Source organism: Neofelis nebulosa, chromosome 3, assembly GCF_028018385.1.
Source record: "Neofelis nebulosa isolate mNeoNeb1 chromosome 3, mNeoNeb1.pri, whole genome shotgun sequence".
Classification (NCBI taxonomy): Eukaryota; Metazoa; Chordata; class Mammalia; order Carnivora; family Felidae; genus Neofelis; species Neofelis nebulosa.
In genome coordinates this window covers 102379641-102384476 of record NC_080784.1, presented here as the reverse complement: position 1 = coordinate 102384476, position 4836 = coordinate 102379641, and the positions used below count along the sequence as shown (strand labels likewise).

Below are 4836 nucleotides of genomic sequence, written 5' to 3'. Positions count from 1 at the left end.
GCAGAGAGAGAGGGACGCACAGAATCTGAGCTGTTAGCACAGAGCCTGACACAAGGCTTGACCTCACAGCTATGAGATCATGACCTGAGCCAAAGCCCAATGCTTAACTGACTGAGCCACCCAGGTGCCCCAATATTTTCTAATTTGTACTGTGATTTCTTAAGTTCATGACTTAAAAGTATTTCAGACATGAATTTTAAAAATCACTTATTGGGGCGCCTGGGTGGCTCAGTCGGTTGAGCGTCTGACTTCGGCTCAGGTCATGATCTCATGGTCTGTGGGTTCGAGCCCCGCGTCAGGCTCTGTGCTGACAGCTCAGAGCCTGGAGCCTGCTTCAGATTCTGTGTCTCCCTCTCTCTCAGACCCTCCCCCGTTCATGCTCTGTCTCTCTCTGTCTCAAAAATAAATAAACGTGGGGCGCCTGGGTGGCTCAGTCGGTTAAGCGTCCGACTTCGGCTCAGGTCATGATCTCGCGGTCGGTGAGTTCAAGCCCGGCGTCGGGCTCTGTGCTGACAGCTCAGAGCCTGGAGCCTGTTTCAAATTCTGTGTCTCCCTCTCTCTGACCCTCCCCCATTCATGCTCTGTCTCCCTCTGTCTCAAAAATAGATAAACGTTAAAAAAAAAAATTAAAAAAAAATCACTTATTTAATCATCTAATTTTTAAAACAATGCTTATTTATTTATTCTGAAAGAGAGAGTGAGAGCGAGCAGGGAAGGGGGGGGGAGAGAGAGAGAGAGAGAGAGAGAGAAAGAGAGAATCCAAAGCAGGCTCCGCGCTGCCAGCACGGAGACTGATGTAGGGCTCCAACTGGCAAACTGTGAGACCAGAGCCAAAATCAAGAGTTGGAAACTTAACCAACTGAGCCACCCAGGTGCCCTTAATCTTCTAATTTTAATTAATTATGTTCAAGAAATATGATCTACCAGATGTTAATTCTTTCTTACCAGCTGAGATTTACTTTGTGTATGCATGGAAGAGAAATTTTCTAAATATTCCATTTGTGCTTGAGTAGAATTTTTTTTTTTTTTTTTTTTTTTTTTTGAGAGAGCATGCTTAAGCAGGGGAGAGGGGCAGAGGGAGAGACAGAGAATCTTCAGCAGGCTCCACATTGAGCTTGGAGCCTGAAGTGGGGCTCAATCCCTCGACCCTGAGATCATGACCTGAGTTAAAACCAAGAGTCAGATTCTCAACCAACTGAGTCAGCCAGGTGCCTCTTGAGTAGAATTTTTGTTATCTTAATTTGCAGATGCAGTATACTGGATAGGTTCACAAAATTTTCTATAACCCTCTAGATTTATTTATAACAGCTTTAGTGAGGTGTAATTTATATACCATAAAACTCACCCATTTAAAATTGCACAATATAATGATTCTTAATAAATTTACAAAATTATGTAAACATCACTACAGTGGTGTTAGAATATTTCACCTTAAAAAGATCTCTCCAGCCCTTAATTCCTGTTCCCATCCTCATTGGCTTGCATATGTTTGATCTACCAGCTTCACAGAAGTATGATTATGGCATGGTTTTGTCAAATTTTCTTTGTAATACTGTAAATTTTTGCTTTATACATTTTATAGCTATTTTATTAAGTACATACAAGTTTAAAATTATCATATTTTCTAGGCAAATTGTTCATTTGATTATTATGTAGTATCTATCTCTAAAAATTCCTTTTGTCTTAAGGTTGATTTTGTTTGATATTAATCTAACTACAACAACCTTCTCTGGATAAATATTTACTCGGTATATCTTTTCCATCACATTAATTTAAATGTTCGTATCTTTAAATTATATGTATGTTTGTTGGAATCAGGAGATAATTGGATTTAGTCTTTCTATCTAATCTGAAAATCTCAGTCTTTTAACAGGTGAGTTAATCTACTTACATTCAATGTGATGGTTGGCATAATTTGCTTTAATTTCTACATATTATTTGGTGGCTTTTACTTACTATGCATTTCACTCCCTTTCTTCCTTTCCTCTCCCCATTTCCTTTTCTGCCTGTTTTAGTTGACTAATTTTTTCCCCCAATTCTCTACCAATTCTGGTTTGGAAGTTACCTTTTATATCTATATCTATATCTATATCTATATCTATATCTATATCTATATCATCTATATATTTATATCTATCTATTTATCTATCTATGTATATATATATATATATATATATATATATATATATATATATATATATTTATACCTGTATGTGTATGTGTGTATGCATATATATGTGTGTGTGTGTATGTGTGTATAAAATCCTTGACAAATCTATATTTACCTTTAAAGTTATTGTCTTGTAGCATTTTAGTCTCATCTTGATTTTTACTCCTATACTGCAAAGTATTTTTATTTTTTTAATTTTTAAATGTTTTATTTATTTTTGAGAGAGAGAGAGACAGAGACAGAGACAGAGAATGAGTGGGGAAGGGACAGAGAGAGAGGGAGACACAGAATCCAAAGGAGGCTCCAGGCTATGAGCTGTCAGCACAGAGCCCGACATGGGACTTGATCTCACAAATCGTTAGATGATGACCTGAGTCAAAGTTGGCCACTTAACTGCCAGAACCATCCAGGCACTCCTCCTATACTGCAAACTATTTTTAAGATTTGCCCATGTTTACCATTTCTTAGCATAAAACTGTCTTTTACATCTTGTTTCTTCATTCTGAGTTTAATCTCTTTTTCCTGAAGTACATATTTTAGAAGTTTCTCAGTGAGAGTCTGATAATAGTGAAGACTTTGATTCTTTATGTAGAAAGGTCTGTTTCATCCTTACTATTGAATAAAAATTTACTTGAAAATAGAATCTTGAATTATCTGCTATTTTCTCTCAATGTTGAAAGTATATTCAATTGTCAGCTCATGTCTTCTGTTAAGAAGTCTGGTATAAATCTATTATTCTCCTATTTTTAAACTTTGCTTGCTTTTATGATCTCCCCTTTATCTAGATGTATATTTACATTTATGTACTCTTCAGCACTCATGATGCTTTCTGAATGTAAGAATTCATATCATTCATCCGTTCTGGAAAAACTTTAGCTACTAGGTCTTCAAATTTTATTGCTCCCTCATTCTCTTCTATATTTCTGAAAATCCTGTGATGGGTTTTCTCATTGCATATTCTATGTGTTTTAAACTCTCTTCCATATTTTTAAATCTCTTTCTCTCTCTGTGTTGAATTCTGAATAGTTTTCCGTACAGTCTTGGTCTTTTAATATTTTTATTTATTTTTTTATATTTATTTATTTTATTTTATATTTATTTAAGTATATTTGTTTCATATTGATTTAAATATATTTATTTAATAGTATCTTATTTAGAATTTCTGACTATTTAATTTTGCTGCTTAATTTTCATTGTGTTTATTGGCTCCCAAATGTGGTAGATTCCTCATATATCTTATAATTATTAATTATGTAGGATCATTTTTAGTAAGGCTTTATCTATGTGAATTTTGTGCATCTTGAGTTGAGGGTGTATTTCTCCATAGAGTTTATATTTGCTTGCCATTGTTTCCAGGGATATAGAGACATATGGTCAATTTGTGTGTTAACTTTATGGTTTGAGGTTCTGAGACTATGTTGGTATTATATAATTCTTAATTTCTAGCTATGTGTGAAACCCCAATTTCTAGCCAATGGTTACTGATATCCAGGATAGATCTTGAGTCTAGATTGAGATAAAAAGGTATCTGCCAGTTTGTGGATTCTTTAGTCCACTCAGACTTTTCCAGCTAATTTTATTATTCTTTTTTTTTTCTCCTACAACCGAACCTCCACACTCTATTCTGCTTCTACCTGGAGGCAGAGGGTCTTGTTCATACTGCCTGCCCAAGTTCAGTAATGTGTCCGGATGGCCCATTGTGGTACTACAATTGGTCAATCACAGTGTAGCTTGACTCTTCTTCCTAAACCTCCAAACATAATGATACTATTTAATTCCAAAGTAGTAGCCTCCCGATCTTGTTCCGGCCTGTGGTTCCCTTCTTCTATCCAATATTCACAGCAACACCTAAGATTAGTGTTTGATTGAATAAATGGGGACTGAAGCCTAGTCAAGTTGATGCATAAAACTGATCATCCCAAATATGTCTCTTAGGAGAGCCTGGAGGATGTTACATTTACCAAAGCAATTAGGTATTACCCTGGGGAGGGGACTGAGGGGTCACTAACATTACTGAGAAACTTAATGATGTCTGTCTTCCGGAGGGAAGGCTTAATAATAGATTAGTTTTAGATCAATGAGGATGACAAGATCTAAAGTAATAGAGTCCAGATGGTGATGCTGAACAAATCGAAAGCAAGGTGATTGCAAAAGTATGGCAGAGAGTGACAAGGTCAGGGTGGTAGCCAGGGGCCTTCACCTACAAAGAGCAATGAAGATGGTTAACACAACAAGGCATTCCTAGGGGTAATATAGATAATATCTTAATATAGATAAGCCTATAAGTATATGCTTCATTTACACAAAAGAAGTTAAAGATGAATCATCATGAGGCTAAGGGGAAGCATTTCAATAAAAATCACAGTCCTTTTGCCAATTTCCATACCTGAGTTTATTTTTGACCTAACCCAACAACTATAGGAAAAGACAGGTCCCCAGGAGGAAGGATTGTGCAGCAAGATGTCAAGACTACATATAATGATTCCTTCCAGTTCTTCCCCATTAACCCACAGTCACTTACTTGGAAATCCATACATTGAGAAAAGAGAACATCTAAGCCTTCCAAGGGCTGTTTTTACAGGATCCAAGTTGATCTTGATATTCAGGGATTTGAAGTGTCATTATGGTTCCCCCTGAGGGTGGGAGGTTTTAGAGGTCAGGTAATA

General features: G+C 36.3%; 1 non-coding gene across 1 annotated transcript; it reads left to right on the top strand.

The window, feature by feature from the left end:
- The first annotated feature begins 217 nt into the window (after positions 1–217).
- On the top strand, positions 218–302 carry TRNAR-UCG (transfer RNA arginine (anticodon UCG)). Its single transcript has one exon. It is a non-coding gene; the product is annotated as a tRNA-Arg (tRNA).
- The last annotated feature ends 4534 nt before the right edge of the window (positions 303–4836 follow it).